General features: G+C 39.8%; 1 pseudogene; it reads right to left on the reverse strand.

Annotated features, from left to right (window-relative positions):
* Positions 1 to 5,132: 5,132 nt before the first annotated feature.
* LOC144219975 (U6 spliceosomal RNA) lies at positions 5,133 to 5,226 on the reverse strand (annotated as a pseudogene).
* Positions 5,227 to 21,909: the final 16,683 nt, after the last annotated feature.

Genomic DNA, 21,909 nt, shown 5'->3' on the forward strand with positions numbered 1-21,909 from the left:
ACTCTCCAAGTCACATCAATTGTGGAACCTTGCCACTGGCACTTGGAACATGGGCAGCAATGAGGGCACAATCAACATTCTAGAACTTTCTGAAATCTGTGAAGTTGCTAATGGGAACTGGAATGGCCAGGGTTGAGGAACTCTATGAAATAGCAAAACCAAATAGTCAACAGAATTACACAACTATATACATAGATAGAAAATTATTTCTTTCTGCTATTTTGCTTCTGCTACAAGAACTGATCAGTGCATCAGGATGGAATGGAACAGCATGAACCAATGTCCATTTCATTTTAGATGCATCATTCACTAGTTGTACCCTGAATGTCCATTCGGGTCAGCCGGGGAACCTCATTAAATATGGGACCAGATTTCTGCACACTGCCTGCAGAATTCCTCAGGCCTCCACTTCTAGATATCATTGTCTCCTTTGGTTTCTTTTCTATTTTGACCTTAAATCTTAGCTCTAATTTTCAATCCAGTCCTTGAAATTTAAATTCCACTGTGAGCTATTTACCTTGTTTTTATTCCATCAAGACACTAGATTTATTATTATCTTCCAACTCTAAACACCACAGGTGCTGGCATGGGAAATCCAATGCTTGTATCTTGCCCCGTCCCGAGGAAAGCCTTGGCTTTGTCCTCTCTCTCTGTCTCTCTGTCTCTCTCTTTCTCTCTCTTGCAGGCAGACCCTACCTTCAGTCAGTCTGGGCCACGAACTACAATGTGTTATGGAAACAGAGTAGCTGGTAACCCAGTGTCTAGACAAGCTGACAAACAGTTGGCATGGATCAAAAGGAGGACCCAAAGCATCATGGGGAAGGAATCAGACTTGACTTCTGTCTAGGCTTTGTTACTGACCAGCTAGCCCTGAGATACCTAGCAAATCCATTAACCACTCTGAGACTGTCTCACCTCTAAGAGTTGCTTTGAGGAATAAATGAAGTAACCTGGGGAAATGCCTGGAATGGCTGGAGTGCCTGTACACAGAGTTGGATTTGTGTTTCCATCCACTCTTGTCCATCCTCAATACCAATGAGGAACAGTTTGCATAAAACACTGGCCTACCACTCCGGCTACCCTGTGTGCTGTTTGTACTTGTTTTAAGTATGCTTAACAAATTGTCTGTTTCAGGTCTTATAGAATATTCAGTTGTCCAAGCACATCTCACACATATCTCATTACAAGGTCACCCCAGTAGAATATCAAAGACAGATGCTTGAACAGGATTGACACAAAACATGGATTCGCGTGAGGTAGACCTGGTCCCACCAATTATTACTTGTATGACTTAGGGCATATTTCATAACCCCTAAGTTTTTGCATTTGTAAAAAGAAGAATGATAATGGCCATGTCCTTGGGTTGTAATACGGATTTAACAAGAAAATGAATCTCAAGTAGAAAAAAACAGTACCCTATATTTCATAGATTTTCCAGGGTAACATGTGCAACGGAATGCTAGGTATGAGAACCACATGTAATTTAAAATTTTCTAGGGGCGCCTGGGTGGCTCACTCAGTTGAGTGTCTGACTTCAGCTCAGGTCATGATCTCGCGGTTCGTGGGTTCGAGCCCCGCATCAGGTTCTGTGCAGGCAGCTCAGAGGCCAGAGCCTGTTTCAGATTCTGTGTCTCCCTCTCTCTCTGTCCCTCCCCTGCTCATGCTCTGTCTCGCTCTGTTAAAAAAAAAAAACTATAAAAAATTTTAGATAAAATTTTCTAGTAGCCACATTAACAATATGTAAAAGGTAACATGTAAATTAATTTTAATAAAATAGTCTATTTAACCCAATATATCCAAAATGTTATCACTTCAATATGTAAACAATATAAAAATTATTGAGATATTATAGAATCTTTTTTATGCTAAAATCTTTGAAATTGATGTGTATTTTATCATTTTGGAGTAGCCACATTTCAAGTGGTCAGTGCCACGTGTGGCTGGCGGCTATCACATTGGACTGCAAAGGTCTTGGAGATGCCTAGGTTTTTATTGTTTATCTTCTAATTAACCCACTTAGAACTCTCCAAATGCTTTACTCCTAAGCCAGAATGATGGTTAAAGTATGCGCGTATGTTGCATGTAATACTCTGTAGGCAACGTGACCTTGCCTTTAAGGCCTGTGTGAGCATTCTGAATCAGACTTCGCAATTTTTAGTGGTGGTTCTCTTAGGGAGCTCTCCAGTTACCTTAGAGTATCTGCCCAAACCACTGTTCGGGTCTCCGTCTAGGAGCTGGACTCTGAGTAAGACTCTTCTACCCGTTTGCAGACCCCACCGTCTTTGGAGAGGAAGTGAAAATAACCAGTTCCATGAAATGGACTTTGTTTCTTTCTGAAGCACAGAAGTCTTTTCACAAATTTGTTCCTAATTCCTGTGAATAAACTCTTTTCCCACGGCTGTGGTCAATGACTGCTCAGGCCCCCCAAAAAATGAAAATGTTTTTCAGCTTCAAGTCCTATACTGAGTCATGATCCCTTCAACTGACCACATGAGGGAGGCCGTTCTCCCAGAAAGTGAGTTAGTCCCATGAAAACCGCTAACCGTGTGGGGTGGGGTGACTTCAACAAAGGACCTGGAGACATACTAGGCAGAGCCCAGAAATAGATGAATAAACAGAGTTAGAGCAATTATTTGGGGGAATTTGGATTACTTGTCACAATAATATGTAAAGACTTCATTACTTCAACATTGGTTTATTTAAAACAAGATGTGATTCAAGGCTATTTCTCTGCTGTTCTTTAATTTCAAAAGAAAAGAATAAACTGAAACTTAATTAATTCAAAATCTATTGTTTTGGTTCCCTGGGTTTCAAATTAGGGAGATTTTACTTTAAATGAGAAACATTGATCTTAGTCACTGGCTCTCTTGCATAGTTCTAGAAAAGCTGATTCTCCGTCTGATTCTGATTTCCCTTTGATCCATGGATTCTATCTGTACTCTCCTCACACAACTTGTACAGAGTCCTCTCTATGCTTTCTCTCTTTTGTGAAAATTTATTATTTATAGACTGTAATTTTAGGCTCTATTTTCTTAACAGCCAGAAATAGCATGTAGTTCAATCATCTCTTGCTCAGAAGGAGGCTTGATGTACATACTTATAATTTTTTTTTCAGATACTTGAGCAATTCTTACAATCCCATGCCTGTCCTCAATTCAGAGGTCTGTGTTCATTCCCTAGGGCTGCAAACATTTTAAATTTCTGTGAAAACGTGACTTTACTCTGGATGGCCTCTTGGATCCTGAAGGCTTGATTTTCATTCATTGAAACGACAAGGCTTCCTTTACCCGGTCTTATCTGGAGATCCCAAATTATTGTGAACATAATTTTCCTTCTTCCAACTGACCTCTTCTGGCTGAATTGGCCCTCTCTATTGCTTCTGTTAATAAATATGTCTCTAGTCACTTACTTACCTGCACACAGTCATGGCCACCCTGGTACTGGTCCTATTAGCCTACCACCCAAGGCAACTCCTTGTGCAGAAATGATCTAGAATGCCTGAGGGAAAGCGTCTTTGTGGCAAAAGTAGCTGCAGCCCCAGCTCTGCAGTCATGGTGCTCCAAGCTGCTGCCTCTTTACCCTCGGCAACGAATCCATCCATCATTCCAGTGTACTGACTGTAAATGTGAGCTGAACTAAAGAAATACAGTTTTGCCCATAAGTTTTTTCAACATGTGTGGTGTGAAGGAGCTTTAGCTTAGCAGTGACTCCTTGTCACCTAGGGGTGGGCTCCCATACTTCCAGACTGGCGAGTATTCATTCTTGGACCACTACTGATGGTTTTTTTTTTAAATTTTTTAAATATTTTTATTTATTTTTGAGAGAGAGATAGAGACAGCATGAGCAGGGGAGGGTCAGAGAGAGGGAGACACAGAATCTGAAACAGGCTCCAGGCTCTGACCTAGCTGTCAGCACAGAGCCCGACACGGGGCTCCAACCCACAAACTGTGAGATCATGACCTGAGCTGAAGGCAGACGCTTAACTGACTGAGCCACCCAGGTGCCCCAGACCACTACTGATGTTGTAAGACTTTGTGGGCTTTTTATCTGTTTGTGATAGCAGTGGAATAATGGCAACATATTAAGACTTGGAGTTGTTTCCTAGGAATCTAGTTGAACTTAGACTTGTATTATAATTTGTGATTTTTGACCAAGCAAGAAACATCAGAAAAAGAAGGCACACTATGCTTCTACACCATTCTCTTTAGTTTCCTGTTTTGGAATACTTTCTTTCTTTGCAGACCATTGGTTCAGCGGGCTGGCAAGGCCAAGGGTCCAGTTATTGCATGTAGCTCACAAATGTGTGCTCTTAGTCGCAGACAGAATGCAGGGAGAACGATTTGCCAGGTGTGGACCTGGGCAAAAGCATCCTAGCTATTTGGAAGAATGATACAGATGGATGCGGGTGCAAATGGTGGGGAAGGGTATTGTAGCTATGAACGGAGGAATGTGAGTTGTATGCAAAATGACTGGTTTTGCTCTAGTTGTGTGATTTTAAGCTGATTACTCAATCTTTCTGGGCCTCAGTTCCCCAAAGCCATGACTTAAGTAACCATTGTACACCACTTATTTTACAGACTTACTGTAAACAAACAAGCAAAAAAAGGTGATACATGTCCACTATTATATAACACATTAGGAGGGATGCCTGGGTGGCTCAGTCAGTTAGGCATCCAGCTTTGGCTCAGCTCATGGTCTGGCAGTTTGTGAGTTCAAACCCCACTCTAGGCTCTGTGCTGACAAGCTCAGAGCCTGGAGCTTGCTTCGGATTCTGTGTCTCCCTCTCTCTCTAACCCTCCCCCACTCGTGTTCAGCCTGTCTCTTCTCTCTCTCTCAAAATGAATAAACATTAAAAATTTGAAAATAAAACACATTAAGACATATTAGGCTAAATGGTTAAGATAGCAAATTCCAGAGACAGTTCATCTTGTTCAAGTTCCAGCTGCATTTCCCCAAAGGTTCCTCATCTGCAGGTAAGGGTAATGACGGCACTCACCTCACAAGGTTTTTAAAAGAATAAACGAAATGATGTATGTAGAGTTTATAGTGGCACTTGGCACATTCATTGTAAAAATCTTATTTTAAAAGTTCAGTGAATGTTAGCTATATTAGCTGTTATTAAGGTATTTAAAAAAAATAAGGGATGCTTCATGAATTTGCTCAGGGGCCATGCTAATCTTCTCCAGATTGTTCCAGTTTTAGTATATGTGCTGCCAAAGTGAGCACTCTTTGAAGCAGCCAACACATTGATTTGGAGATCTCGAAGAATTGTTTGAGTAAACCACAGGAAAAAAATTAAACCAATGATAACGACGTCATATTCAATAGTTGTCAATAATTGCATTGATAATCGAGCCACACTTCCGGCAATGGTGACGACAACCAGTTTACTATAGTTGCATTTCAGGTTTAGTTTAAGACTTAAATACAGTAAGTTCTGTAGGTTCCTTTTTAAAGCCAAGTGGCTCTGCTGGAAGAAAAAAAATAGGTATCTTGATGGTCTAGTGTTGGCTATATGTTTTCTTAATGTGAAATGAATGTTTGAGCTTATTATACTAATATGAGTCTGCCATGTCCTAAAATTTATTACTGCAAATCAGTGGTGTTTGTGTCCGTACTACTGTGGTTGCTACTCAACACTGAAATGCATTCATTAGCTCCAAATGACAGAAATTGGAGTACACTACAGTTTAATTTTTAAAACGTTTTTTATTTTTTATTGTCAGTCTGCCTGTTCTTCCTTTGGGACAGAATAATGAGCTAATAGTTATGTGAGGTCAATGACGACTTCACAGCCCTGCGGTAGTCTCTCTGTAACCACACCATGGTTTTTGCTCTTTTCCAACTTGGTCATGTTCACAATGTTGTGAAGGCATCATACCTTTTCCTAGAATAATAGGGATGCGTTTAGACCCTTTCTGTCAATAAAATGACCTAATGGCAATGTTGGAATTTATCAAATTTATTCAAAACCTATCATCACAATGGACTGTCTGCTCTTTTAGCTCTTATACTCTTTGAATGTATTCTTTCCACTTTTTAAAAAAATTCCAAACACTAAGTTTTAGCCATAGAACTGCCTTATTATAAACACGAAGAGAGGCTGTGGTAGTAACTACTCATTGGCATTTGCATATTAGTCAGAGTCTATTCTTTATCTACTAGACAAATATGTCTCATTAACATGCATTAATGTTTGATTTCTTTTCTGGTAAAGAAATGCTATAAGTCTGTAGCATTTTTCATCCTCCATAAGAAGAATCAACTTATCTGTAAGAGGAAGTAAAGACAATTACTCAGATAATGTAAGCCCATCCTCCAATTTTCTTGTCTAAAGAAGTAGTTCTCAGTTGGGGACAATTTTGTTCCCATACGTCATTTGGCAATGCCTGGAGACATTATTGACTGTCAAGTCTGAGGTGGGGGGGGGCTGTGATTACTGACATCTAGTGGGACCCCAGGAAAGTGGCCACATATCCCATAAGGCACAGGATAGCCTCCACATAAAAGAAGTATCGTGGTCTGGTCCAAAATGTCAACAGTGCTGAGGCTGAGAAACTGGTCTAAAATAACCCTAGTGAGTGTCTCAGTTGTTGCATTAACACTGGGGTTTAGATTTTGAAATATTCAGCTAAGCTTACTAAACCTCTACCTTCGTTTACCCACAAAGAACTAGACATACTTTTTCAAATCAGGCATCTTGCTCAAATATTATTGACACGTTGAGGATTTTGTCTTAAAGAAGATGATACAAATGAAATAGAAATATTGTATGCTCTTCCTCCACGTGAGTTTTTAATTATGAGGCTGAAGCTAAAGACTTGAAACCTGATTTTTATAAAACATCTTTTCCTTAAAAAATAATCTAGAAAATTCTTTATTTTAGGGCTTTTTTAAAAAAAGTCAATGAGGTCAGGCAAATACAGAAAATAAACAAAATCTCTTTCCTTTTTCTTCCAAAGTGCAATGCTTCTACCTCTTTAAACAAATGCATGCTGTGTAAAGACTGACAATTGAATCCTTTTATCTAATCTCTGAGTATTAGATCACTTGAAATTTAAGAAAATGCAGGTAACATTGACTCTTAGAAAAACAGCCTATATCATAGAAAAGCGCACACACACAGAGATACAAATCAACAAAGAAACAAAATATCCTCAACCCAGGCCTTTTAGGAAAAGTAGCCATATATTTATGGGAGGGGTGTGTAAAAGCACTTTAGTGAAGAAAACCAGTGATCGCAATGCATCAAAGTTAAGCGGTAGCGAGGTTATCACTCCGTGAAAAATCACATAAACATTTCACATATAAAATATTATTCATCAGGGTAAAAACCTCTAAGGGATTGAGAGATAGCAAAGGTGTCATGAAACCTTTTTTTTTTTTTTAAGAAAAAATATATTCCACAACTGAGATGGGATCGGTGGTCATGTGGTAGGGCAAGAGAGGAGTATAATTGAGAAGAAAATTAGCAAACCTTAAATATCTGCCTCTGCAATATCATTACCCATAAACTTGCCCTTTTTCCACCCTCTTTTCCCCAAAGACTGATGTCCCGTATCTGAACTGAGGGAGATGTGTGCTTTCTAACAGCTAAATCAACAAGGTTTCACATGAGTAGTGCTGTGCGGTGTGGTTGACTGATTTCATGAAAAACTAATCATGTATTCATCATTGAGATCAAACACTTCCCAAGTAATTATCATCCCAGCCCAATCTGATAGGACCTGGAAAAGTGGCACTGCTGATATAATCAGAGGCTGAGCAGAAGAGTTCGCTCAGCTTTTGTAAACCTTGGGTTGGAAAGCACAAAACGGAAATTGTATTTTATAATTAAGAAAGGGAAAATGTTGGCAGGCTGCAATCAATTATTTCAATCAATCATAACAATTTTAGCTTGCCTGGTTATTTACTGGAGCACACATTTAAAAATTGACTTTTCATACATGGTCTCTGACACATTTTTTTAATATGAAAAAAAAAGAAATGCAAAGACATTTTTGAATTAAAATACAAGCCCTTTCTGTACTCACTACAAAATAGTGTCCTATCACTTCCGTAGTTTCCTTATTTGGGGCTGTGGTATTATTCTTTTTGAAAAAGAATCATATTGAATTATACGTCATTACAAAATGATTGCTTTCACAAAATCCTATTTGGCTTTATGCCTGTGATTATAAATTTAGATGAAGACAAACAATGTAGAACATTTGAACGCTTCACAAAGTACTTCCACACATATCAGCATGGATGCTTCTTACGTGTCTGGTAATATGTTAAGTGCTTTCCATGTGTCATTTCATTGAATCCTCAGACAGCTTAATGAAAGAGATCAAGTTATAACCCCATATGAATGAGGAAACCAAGGCATGGAGAGGCTGCATCTAGCTCAAGGTCACAAATAAGAAGTGACAGAGCTGGGAGATGACCCCAGCCCAATGAGTTTAGACCAGAGCCAGCCCGCTTGACCATTAGTCTGTTAGTATTTGATCATGGGGTGACAGTATTTTAAAAAGAACTTTCCGTATGCCAGGAATTGAGCTACACACTTTATATATGGCTGTTGGACCTCTCTGAAGCTCAGGTTTTTAATTTGTGAAATTCTCAGAGTTATGAAAATGGCGCTAATGTAGGTCAGGTCTCCACTGCTGCACCTACAGGGTAGGGAGCGTTGTTAATTGACTTGTCCTGCGTCCAACAGCCAGGAAACAAAGGGTCTGATTTACAAGTGGGCTGGATGCCAGATACAAGCCTTAGAGGTTGGCAGAACTGCTTCCATAGTTATTGCCATGATTACAGACCTCAGGTAATATGCTCTTTCTAATAGATTCTGCCAGCTTCTGGAAACATATGCATAACTTGAAGTGGAACAGATTCAATCACATGACTTGTCTTCTAATATAAATAAATTGCTTTGCCAATCTAAATATTCACATTTTGTAATTTCTTAAACGTGTACCTGCTACATGCATTTTTATCCATATTTTACAAGTTTCCACTCATGGGTCAAGATTGAATGAATTTCCTTAACCAAGAAAGCTTACTGTATTACCCGTTTTTTGCTTTCTTTCATTTATCATTCAAGAACATGAAACAAATTCTACTCCGTATAATCAGGTTGATCATGTAATTCCTTTCTCCAATTTAGCAGCATTAATTCAACATCTACTATGTACCAGACACGCAGAAAGTTCCTTATGTATCTCTTAAAAAATTGGGATGTGTAGAATTGGGAGTTCTTTCTGATTGTCAAGTTCATGGAGGCAGAACATAGAATGGAATTGCCAGGGGCTGGGGGAGAGAGAAGTGGGGAGATGTGGATCAGAGAATACAAAGTTTCAGTTATGCAAGATGCATAAGTTCTGGGGATCTAAGGTACAACATGGTAAGTCTAATTAACAATACTGGATTATGTACTTGAAGTTTTCTAGGATGTGCTCATCACACACACACACACACACACGGTAACCATGTGAATTGATGGATGTGTTGATTAACTTGTTTGTGGCAATTATTTCACAATGTATATGCACATCAAAACATCAAGTTATATACCTTAAGTATATACAACTTGCTCAATAATACCTCAATAAAGATGGGGGGAGGAAAGAATAATTCTCTTTACCAAAGTGAAGTTCTATTCATTGGGATGAGATTAAAAAAAAAAAAAAAACCTACATAGAACGTTGTTTTCTCAGTGGAGATAAATAAGTTTCTTTATGCTTCACTTGTTCCTAGTCTGTTGGTAAGAGAAAATCACTTATTCTGAAATCTTATTCCTAAATCCACTACTGGCAAATGAAAACATGCGCATTCACTCACAAAGTTCCTTCAACTTAAACCAGTCTCCTTGAGCATGACGTCAGTTCCACACATTTTACTCGGGTATCCTTTTAACCGACAGTTATTTTTGCCTCCTCACAAAATAAACCACTACTAATGGAGAAAGTAATTTATTTCACTGCATCATTGTCAATGGCTCCCATCCATGTAGCTCAAAGAGGAAACGGATTTCTTGGCGTCTTAGCCTAGCAAAAGCTCTTCCTTTTGCTTCATGGTTTAGGGCCTTAACTAATTGTTAGTTGAATAGGAAAGGTTTTCCTGAGGCTGTATTACTCAGCTATGCCTAGAAGTATATTCTTATCTCTCAAAGTCAATATGGGTGTTGGTTTTTTTTATTTTGATAAACCTTTAATGCATAGCAGTGCTGTTAATGTATTATTAGCAAAATCACCACTTAGAATAATACCCCCAAATATTTCTGAGCATAAAATGATTGATATTAATTAGTTAAAATAACTTCAATTGCCATTGCAGAGTATATTTTTAAAGAGCTGTTTTTCATTTTAATTTTAGATCTCAAGTATGCCTTTTAAATTCCAATTTTCCCCAGCTTTCGTTTTACATGGTTATTTGTGGGTTTCAGAATACCTGAAAACAGTTTACGCCTTATTAGTGGTCTAAGCATTATCATCGCTTAATGTGATGTGATGATTGTTACTTGATAGATCAGTACATCTGCTGAGTGGCAGTGACTGATTTAATCTGCACACATTCATTCTATCTAACCACTTGTTTGATTCTCAAATAATTTGCATTGCTATCATGAAAATGAACAACGGGAGCTCAAAAGGAAACAATGAAAATGTTTGTAACCATGAAATTCCAAGAAAACATTCTTGTGAGCAAAGATCCTCTCAATACTTTCAGAGATATGTATATCAAAGAGTAACTTTACTTAAATTGTCCAAGTGTCTAGGCTTGAAACAACAGCGTTGTATGTATTTTTAGCATTTAAAGATATCTATAAAAAAGGAAATAATATGTTAGATGAGAAGTTTTTTTTTAAGTTTATTTATTTATTTTGAGAGAGACTGAGACAGCGTGAGCAAAGCGACAGAGGGGCAGAGAGAGAGAGGGAGAGAGAGAATCCCAAGCAGGCTCTGCAGTGCAGAGCCCAACTCGGGGCTCAAACTCACGCAACCATGAGATCATGACCTGAGCCAAAACCAAGAGCTGGATGCTTAACTATTGGAGACAACCAGGTGCCCAAGAAGAGAAATTTTTAGATAGCGGATGATGGTGGCCAGTTTATTAGAGCCATTGCACAGTGAAGGCACCAGAGCTCTGTCTTAAAAATGAGTCTGTATATTAATGCCATTTTTGTCTAATCTACAAAGGAAGAGAAGTCAATGAGTTTGAAAGCATTTGTGAAAATAATTTCATGAATCAGTCCCTCTCAGCTGGGCTCTGGCATACTGCAGAGATTTTGTGTAACTTTTCACGATAGTATTATCTTCATCTATTCCTCTAAAAATGGATACTTTTCTTGGTTAATGCCCGACTCACCAACATGTCAAGATAAAAAGGTTTTTAGACCTCTCATTCCCTTTGTATTAAGAGAGTATATGCCGACATATACTCACCAAGAACAACAATGTACAAATCTCTCTGGACTGAGTGTTCTGGGTACGACCTGCAGTATTTATGCATGTGTACATATGGCTTTGTGAATGTCTCATTGGCTTAATTCTTTTGAATTATGACACAAGGCTTTGGCTTCTTTCAATTTGCTTTCTAGCATTTATTATTATTATTATTATTTTCTTTTGCTCAAAATCACTAAACACTGTACCTCTGGTTATGGTAGAATAGCTGTATTTTCTCTGTGATGCTCCCAAGCGTTCCCTTTCATTACAGACATCAGCATAACTGAAAACACAAGAGATGGGTCTAGGGCTGTGGGGACGGACTACAAGTAAAAAGAAGACAAACAATAAGCAAAGATTTAAAATCCTCACATGTCAGAAGAAGTACAAGCAGTAGATTATGCTCTGGGGTAGGAAAGAGAGCTCTCCAAGAAATAGACATGGGACAGGGCAGGGAGCATCTTGCGGATATTGCTAACCTGGGGGAATCCCTCATGCAACATGAACAACTGAGTAGGTTTGTATTACAAAGAAAAGATATACAGAAAAAAGGGAAAGGTACCAGACTGCTGACCCAAAATAGTAAAAACACCTGAGTTGGCCACAAAAGAGCCTATAGAAACACGGAGCTGAGTAGGGGGTGCAAAGAAGCAAAGGCAAGCAGAAGCATCACACTGCCTTCGTCCCCTCTGACTGTTTAAACCAGGGCCTCACCAGGGGCGCCTGGGTGGCTTAGTCGGTTAAGCGTCCGACTTTCGCTTAGGTCTTGTATTCGCGGTTCGTGGGTTCGAGCCCCGCGTCGGGCTCTGTGCTGACTGCCCGCTCAGAGCCTGGAGCCTGTTTCAGTCTGTGACTCCCTCTCTCTCTGACCCTCCCCTGCTCACGCTGTCTCTCTCTCCTAGAAATAAATAAAACATTAAAAAAATTTAAAAAAAAATAAAATAAACCAGGGCCTCACCCAATAACACAAAAACGTAGCTAGAGGTTTCTGCCAGGATTTTGTAGAAGTGCTTTTGGCTTTTTCAATTAAGATTTTTTTCTGTACTTCCCTAAAAGTGAATTCTTAAGATTTCATTATAAAATAAAATACAGGGGAAAAATCAGGCAGAACTAAATTTCTTCTAGCAAATGGTAGATTTGCAGCCACTGAATATCTAAATTATCTAATGCCACTGAACCTCAGTGGAAATTTTGCCAGCTGGGTGTATTCAGATCATCCCGTTTATGGGATAAAGCAAGATTCAGCCCAGGTGAAATAGGATGTGGGGATACTTTAAAACTTATTCATATTGGTTTTGCAGAGCTCAGGGAGGGCTTTTTCACGTGAGGAACTTGAGTAACATCATTTCTGTCCACCGGGGTCTCCTCAACCATTTATTTACACCTTTTAAAACTGTATCTTAATTTAAAAGCTGTCATTACAAATTGGAAAACAAGATGAATAAATCAACTCATCAATATATGTTGCCAGACATAGTGGAACATTTGAAGGCCTATGTAAAACAAATAGAAACAGAGAAGTCCACATGACACTAGGAAGCATTCATTATTCTTTGGCGCTGTTGAAAAATAAATCCATATAAATCACACATATTCATGGTAAAAAACCACACACACTGTACTTGGTACTCACCAGAGCAAAGTTCAACAGTCTTAACTGAATTGCTTTGCATTTGACTTTAGCCCTGGCTGGCCAAAATACAAACCAAGAAAAGACAACACCCTGCCTCTTCTTTTTAACAGTAGGTGTAAGTAACATAGGTATGACTTCTTGATAAAAATAAGGTGTTGTCTCTTTAGAAGTAATGACTTCTGGTTCCCATAGTTCTAAATTAACCTCACTAGGCATAGTCCCTAGATAACACTTTTCTCCCCTTAAGGAACCTCATTACAAACCTTCAATGTTTTTAGTTCATCTGCACACAAAATCACAATCTTTCACTGGTGTGCATTATGAATATCATCTGTAACTAAGAGACAGAGAAATGGCTTGGCTTAGTTTGCCCAATACTGGGTAAGGGCTGGTGTTTGGACTTTACCTTTTAGGAAAGTGACATTCAGACCTGAAGAAGACCTAGTAGAGCATCCTCTTTCATTGTTTTTTCCACTTATTTCATTTCTGTAGGGGACAGAACGTGCTGGTTTTCAGGAAGGCATTTCGTGGAGCACTGGAATTTCACTTTATTAAGATTTTGTACAGTTGCTGGTGTCTATAATGTGTTTTACTGTCATCTATGGGTAATTATTTAATTAGATTAAATGATGATACAAAAGCTTTTTCACTGGAGTCACCCTGCTTCCTGAAAACATGGCATATTAAACAGAAATTGCATCGGATTCATTAATACTTTTCCAAGCTAGAAAAAAGCTCCATCTTAAAATCAAACAAACAAACAAACAAACAGTAATTTAGTTTATGTCCTAAGGCCATTTCAAATGATCTGAACAGGAAGACAGAATGGTGCCTATTGATAATTTGATCTTGGTCCATTTTTTTATTCCAGGTGACAAATTAAACCCAACTCCCCCTTTGTATTATTCTTCTTTTTATTTAAATTAAACACAATTGTGGGACACCATGGTCCATCTGTTATCCTTTGGATTCTAAGTAGCTATCTAGATATACTTTTATTTATTTATTTATTTTTAATTTTAAAAATTTTTTGTAAATTTATTTCTGAGGGAGAGAGAGAGAGACAGCATGAGCAGGGGAGGGTCAGAGAGAAAGGGAAATACAAATCCGAAGCAGGCTCCAGGCTCTGAGCTAGCTGTCAGCACAGAGCCCGACGCGGGGCTCGAACCCACGAACTGTGAGATCATGACCTGAGCTGAAGTCGGGCTTGACCGAATGAGCCACTCAGGCACCCCTAGATACATTTTTAAAAAGATGACTGTATTAGCATTTTTATGAAATCTTTTTTTTTTTTTTTTTTGCATTTCACAGATAGAAAAACTGAGACCAAGTTGTCACTCAGCTGTTAAAAAAGAGGGGCTAAAACTATCAAACCTTGGATGCCAGTTCATAAGTAAATAAACGTGGCTTGGCCCTATAAAAAGGAAATATTCTGGTTGTCCTAATGATGATTATTATCACAAACTTGCCTTTTTAAAAACAAAACAAAATTGTTGACTTCTATGTTTTATTAACTTAATTTGTAGGTCCTAAGAATAGGAAAAATTTACATGGAAAGTAAGTGTAGCTGGTCAGGCTAAAAGAATCTAGATACTTTCTATGAATATACAGAACAGAAGAAGGGACCACAGTTTGCTGACAGTTAGCTAATGAGAGGGCTGACCCTTTGGGAGAGGCAGGTTGGCCTGGTATGCCTGCACGAGCGAGGACGTTAGGACATCGGTGTCGTCACCTGTTACTCTTTATCCACTCTTTCTCTTTGAAATTCAACTGCTGGTGTTGCTCTGGGGTTCAGAGTTTTTTGGTGCACTGAATAGCCTATCACAGAAATGAAAGGGTACTTCTAATTCTCCATATGCCTTCACCACGCCCTCCCCACCCAGCCCCACCCCACCCCACGATGTTGGTTTTCAGTAACATCGGTCTATTCCTTCCTACATGCCAGGTAGACAGTGCTAAATGGATACTCCTTTAACTTCTTTGTGGTCAGCTTGCTTAACCTATTTTTCTTTTAGTGGGGTAAGAAGCTGGCAGAGCTGTTGATCATTCACTTGAGTCTGTTCATCAAAGGACTTTCATTTGAATTTTCCCTTGGGAAGGGCTGGAGGGAAGACTGAGTCCACTCAGGGTCTCTGGAGTCATAAGAGCTGAGGTGAGCAGAGCAATGCTAAGAAGAGACCGTCTTAACCACCAGGTTGTGTCCCCCACTCCCCCAATATGCATTCACCTCCATCATTGCCCTTCTGGTACAGCAGAACAGGTATAAGCCTGAAGCTGGACAGACCTGGGGATGAACCTAAGTACTGCAATTTTTGGGTGAGAGTTCTATAAGCTTTCTGAGCCTCAGTTTCCTTATCTCTCAATGAGGCTAGGACCAATTGTTTTGTAGATATTTGCAAAAGTTAAACTAGATAATCTATGTTAGTTTCAATATCTGTTACACTGTGAGCAGTCAGTTAATGGAAGCTATTATTTTTCTATGTCGTCTATCTCCTTCATAGATTGTAGGTTCCTTAAAGTCAGGCACCATGTATGGTAGGCCTTTTTTTTTTTGTTTAATCCCCTGTGAGTCTAGCAAGTCAGGAGCAGAATCGGTTCCCAATAAATGTTTATTCAATAGATGGAGTTAGTTACTCAGAAGAGTGGCAGCCAAGATGTCATTGGTAAGAATATGTGAGATGCCAAGCTTTTCAAGCTTATTCTATGGTGGCTTTTTGTTTGTTTGTTTGTTCATTTGTTTGGGGGTTTTTAGAGAAAGAGCAAACAGATTATTCATAACATGTATTTTAGACGATTGTTGCTTTCTTTGGAGTCACAGAATGAGAAGGAAGGCATGTGAGTTTTCACAGACTGCAAACTCCTAAAACAATATGATGTGTGTGTCAGAATGGGACTTTGGAGCTTGCCTTATTTTGTCTTAAACATATAAATACTTATCAAGGAAAAAAAGAGTTGTGTGGAGTCTTCATCTCTTAAACTTTTTGGAAGTAGATGCGATGTGAGAAAATCCTCCTGTTCTGTATCATCTTCTGGCAATCTGAGAGATGTGACACTGGGCTGGGGGGTACAGGTGTCTACCACAGCACGGGCACTATAGACACTGAGGCTGTGTATATATGGGTACACAGAGAAAGTAAGATATACACGCGTATACTCATGTCTGCACACATGTGCATGGACAGCTACAGCCCCTTCTCACTTTTTTGAGGTGAGACAAATGATCTCAGGAATAGTCAACATGTCGCCATCATATCGAAGGAAGAGTCACATATACTCAGTTGTATTTTGTTTTTTTGTTTTTAATGTTTTATTTATTTCTAGGAGAGAGAGAGAGAGAGCGTGAGCAGGAGAGGGTCAGAGAGAGAGGGAGTCACAGACTGAAACAGGCTCCAGGCTCTGAGCTGGCAGTCAGCACAGAGCCCGACGCGGGGCTCGAACCCACGAACCGCGAATACAAGACCTAAGCGAAAGTCGGACGCTTAACCGACTAAGACACCCAGGCGCCCCCACCCAGTTGTATTTTGTGTGGCAGGAACGTCTGTTTGTGTGAAAACAAGAGAGGAGAAGGCACTCACTTCCGAGGCGGTAACTGACCAAATCTGGGATGCTAGTCAACAAGACAATGCATAATTTAAGCATTTGGACAAGTTGATGCATCTGCATAAATGAAGTCACTGAACGTGGCGGTTTTTCTGGATTTTATCCTTGACACATCATGTGGCTAATTGATATACCCTGATTTCGTGGATGAATGGGTGAAGCCGAGCCAGACTGTATTGGCGTGGACACCCCTCTTGCTAAGAGTAAGGCTTCCTCTGTCTAGAGCCATGCGATGTGCCGCTCTAGGCTCCAGCTGCAGCGACAGAGCCCTGGAGGAGACGTGCGAGGGGCACTTGACTGTGGGACTCAGCTCTGGGACAGCCTCTGGCCTCAGACATGGCCAAGGGTGTGAACTCAGCCTGCTGCCATCCGGGCGCCTGCCTCCAACAACCTGGCCGTGCCGCTCCTCTGTCTGCCGCAAAGCCGGCAGGTGACTGGACCGCCACTGAGCAGCTGTTGGCGCGTGCGCCGTGGGCACCACACGCTGCATGAAGGATGGGCTGAGCAGCCTTGGCACGGGGGGCCTCTGGTGAATGGGGTTTGGAGGGCTGACAGCATAATCACACGGACATGGAAGCTGCCTCCTTCATTAGCAGCACAGCACTCAATATATTCTCTTAGGAGAGGGCTTATAGCCAGGGCGGAGGCTATGTGTTTGAAGACAGTGAAAGATGCAAAGGGTTGTCCAATGCGCTGGGCTAAGTACACGTTGCCACCAGATCAGTGGCCCTAAAGGGGCAGCATCGGGGGAGCGCCTACCAGTCCGCAGGGTTCTAGTTGCAGCAGCCGTATCTAAGGCTAGGCCGTTTGCACACCGAGCACGAAGCCTGGGCTTGACATGAGCAGTGCCGTGACCCACACGGATTTATACTGCAGAGTGCACTCCTGTGCTGATTATGAAAGATGACCTGCAGCTGGGATCTCACCATCAATTCTTGTTGAGAGGCTTGTCTCTTGTTTAAGATCATTTAGGTGCGAATTGCCAATGGCTCTCACGGAAAATAAAGTGACCAGGAGGAAGTGTGATTCAACAGGGATTGATGGACTGGGTCCGGTTCTGCCCTGTAATGTGCTTTCTGCTCTTGTCTCCAGCTCAGGTGATAGAGACATATGCAGATTCTGCAGGAGAGGCAGACTACGTGGGATTTAAAAGCTCTCCATGGGTCAGGTTCTTCAACTGTGAAATGAGGACAATAAAAATCTTCATGTCAAAATGTGTTATGAGTATGAGAGAGATTATGCCTGGTACATTTTAAGTGCGCAATAAATGATAGCCACTTAATATTTTTAAAATTGTAGGCATATGTTCTGGAGACCAGAAGCCTCTGCTCCAATGCCAGCCCTGCCATTCACTGGTTGTGTGAGTGTGGCAAGTTATCTCTCTAAGCACTGATTTCAGAATCTATAACATGAGAATAATATTAGTCCATGTCTCATAGAGATATGACAAGGATTAAGTAGATATAAAATCAATAAGTGGGCATAATAATAGCACATATCACATAATAGTAAGATTGTGAGGGTTAAATCGATATAAAATCTATGAGAGGACCTGGCATATTGTGAACACTCCATAAGGGCTAACTACTATGAACTAATATTAGGAATCAACCCCATAAGCCATTTGTTTGATCCATGAACTAATACCGAAAGAGGTCATGTCTTATAAGGACATCATGATTCTTTCTAGAAAAATTAGCCTTCATGAGTATAGCTAGAAGTAACACAGCACTGAGTAGCTTGAGTCTCCTCCAGCCTAGTTTGATCACAGAGACACACCTTCTGTGTGACCATAAGGGCACTGGCTGACCTTCTTGTGCCTGAAGGCATGTAGACATATGCCTTCTGCCCGGCTTCAAAAGCTCATCGCTTACATGGTCCTTTTGAAGTTGGGTGTATGTTCTACAGAGTGCACAGTGTGGCCAGAGGCAAATCTGGCTCTTTGTTTAAAAAGAGAAAAAAGGCCAAGCAACATATTGGTTGCTGATCACATGAACTCAAACAAGAACCCATATGAATGTGAGTTTACCGGTAAGCCTATGTGTATTTGTAGGGGTATATGTATGGGCATATAGATTATACCCATATATGTGCCTGTATACACAAACATGTATAAAATGTTTACATACAAATGCTTGTCTATATGCAAAATATAATAATCATTGTATTAATATTTGTTATTATAAAGCAATTTGCCATGATATGTCTTCAAATGAGTTGTAAGTTATGAATATGATAAGAAAGATCATTCTAAAATACGTTAAGCCTCCAGAGCACAATTCACCATGAGCTTGAATAGCATTGAGCTTTATTTTGTGTAGATCCACACAAAATAAAATGCAGACCTGAGTTACCATCTGCATCATTGAGGCCCACCTAAACCCATTTTCCCCACAAAACATGGAAAGTGTTGTTACAAAACTTGATCGTAGGGCAATGAGTCCTAGATTATTATATTTTTTAAAAATTATAGTTTTGTGGTAAAATATACACATGAAAAGAGAAATAGTGATATTTGCATAGATTGCTTCATGAATGTCAAATAGTCATATCATTTTGTAGATCAAATATTGAGTAATTGGATGAATGTTTTTTTGCACGTGGATATTTGCACATCCAAGCATGTGGAGATACATTAGCCTAAGGAGTGTGACAAGAAATAGATTTTTTTTTCCATGTTTTTTAAAGTCGTGAATATTTTGTCCTATTCAGAAATGTTTCAAACTTTCTCTTTCTCATTTTAAATGTTTAAATATTTGTAAAAATATCCTTTTAAATAAATAAAGGGAAGAATCAGAAAAGATACAGCTATTCTTTGGGTATGCAGAACATTAAGATTCTTCCTTTCTACAATAGTACAGAGAAGCTTTCTTTGTTGTTCTGGCTTCAGCTCGATTTCCATCTTAAATTTAGAAACTGTGTATACCCAGCAAGCAGCTATTTGCATGGCCAGAGGAGAGTACTGATTGTTAAAATACACTCTTTGAATCTATATTTTCCAGTTTTACATGTACAAACCACTTTCAGCAACCATTTTAATTCCTGATGTTGATTACCAAAAGTAACACAATGATTTCAGAACATGCATGATATTTATTTAACCCCTTACGGAAGAACCCATTGGCCGTGAGAAGTGCTCCCAGACATTACTACCCAAAGGTTTTAAGCAGAGAAATGTTCCTTCATAGTGGGGATATGAAAGACACCGCCTCGGTAATTTACTGAAGTTCAGCCTTAGAACAAGCTGTTTCTTTTATGTACAAAGCTAGCAATTCACAGGTCCCAGCTGAAATGTATTTTTTGTTGTTGTTGGAAGGTTTCAAAGATATGGCGTTTGGAAATTCCTTAATTAGATTTAAGATTTTAGTCATACGGTGGTCTCTCTTTGTAACCAGAATGTATTTATTTGGCAGTTGCTTTATTTAGTGATGCTCATTTCACACTGTGAATAACCAACAAAAACTCTAATATGCTAGCACACCGATGGCTTTTTTTTCCCTTTTGAACACAGAAAGCAAAGATATTAGAAGAGATTTATGGAGAGTAGCCCGAATTGAAACCTATTTGGAAGCACCTTTCCTATTTGCACAGCTAAACACTGTTGTGTTTTATTTTAAATGAAGGCATACATAGACAGATAGCTCCAAGTTTGAAACATACATTAGGATATGTTACTATAAAAACACATTATACAATCAGCATTCATAGAGGGCTTCCAGCTCGGGAAGACTTGCATGCCCATGGGTCATCCCTGGGGGACAGGCTGTATATAAATACCAACTGCCGGTTCACAGTTTGTGCAAATATAAAGTCTGTTAGGCCAAAATAACATGTATAGTGTGACATGGCAGTGCCTAGCTGTGTACGTGTGGACCTCAGTATATCTAGTGCTTGACATTATTTCACTCCTCACTAAAGCAGCCTGCTCTCTGCAGACAGATTGGTAAAAGGACAAGAGTTATAAGATATCTGGGGCCAAAGGAATAAAGTGACAATAATGACTCTCTAGAAGGCTATGCAGGGAAGAAAGAACTGCATGATGTCTGCCTAGCTGGACCTACTTTTGTGGCTGGAAGTATCAATGAGAAAAGGAAGAGAGCTTTGGCCCCAGGTTCTAATGATACTTGGTCCATAATAGATGTTCAATAAATATTTGTTGAAAAGCTTCTAATTCCACGAACTCAAATCATCTCATGTCTTTCCTTCACGGCCACTGCCAATAACCCAATTCATGCATTACCTCTTTGGGGTGATTAAAATAGTCTCCCAATTGCCTTATCCCAGTCTTTAGTCTCCAGTCCAATCCAGTGTCTGTTCCCAAATGATCTTTTCAGCAGGGTGCCTAACTCTCTTGCTCTCTGTAGGTTCCGGTGAAATTGTTTCCTGAATATTTTCCATGTTATCACACCGTCCACAGTTGTAATCACCCAGCCCCAATCTCCCTGCTGGAAGATCAGCCCCACCCCATTTCCATATTGTGTCATTGGAGGCACATTGCAAAGACGAGTGTTTTTCACTTGGACATCTTTCCTCCTCCTAAGACACATCTCTCCGTCCTAGACGCTCAGAAGCACTTTCTGTGTATCTTTCTTAGGGTCACTGTTAGCTTTCTGATTTGTTATCCCCTTGTCTATATGAGGGTCTTACACTCTCACCTCATCAGCTGTTTTTTGAGGGCTGGCATTTATAACTTATGAACCGTTGTGGCTCACATGAAATTCTTTGATTAAGTCTCTGTCTGTGTAGACCAGCCAGAGTTCATCTGTATTCTCATCCTGTCCTGTGCTTCTGATTTGGTCCTTTTAACACAATTAAAATTATATAAATAATAAAATGATTTGTTTTTAAGGTGCCTTCGTTGAAAGAATGTGAGTTCTACAAGCACTTGTGCTTCACAGACAGATCCAAGTTTCTAGTACGGTGTCTGTCCTCAGCAGGAGTTTGATATACAAGTGTAGAGATAGATGATAGATGAGAGAGAGAGAAAGAGAAAGAGAGAGAGAGAAATGGATGACCAATCAGGGACACACACTCACACACCTATGTTCTTATGTGGTCATACTGCTCTGCTTTCCAAAAGAACAAGGATGTGGAATTGTCATACAATAATTGTACCTAATTTCCCCTTCTTCTCCATTACACACTGTCCCCTGACCCACACTATCTATTCCTTCAGCAGAGTTACGATTTCTGAATTTGTATCTCCCTTCGGGACTTGAATTCCAGGGATCTACCTGCTTTCTGGGC

Source organism: Crocuta crocuta, unplaced genomic scaffold (assembly GCF_008692635.1).
Source record: "Crocuta crocuta isolate KB4526 unplaced genomic scaffold, BGI_CrCroc_1.0 scaffold189, whole genome shotgun sequence".
Taxonomy (NCBI): Eukaryota; Metazoa; Chordata; class Mammalia; order Carnivora; family Hyaenidae; genus Crocuta; species Crocuta crocuta.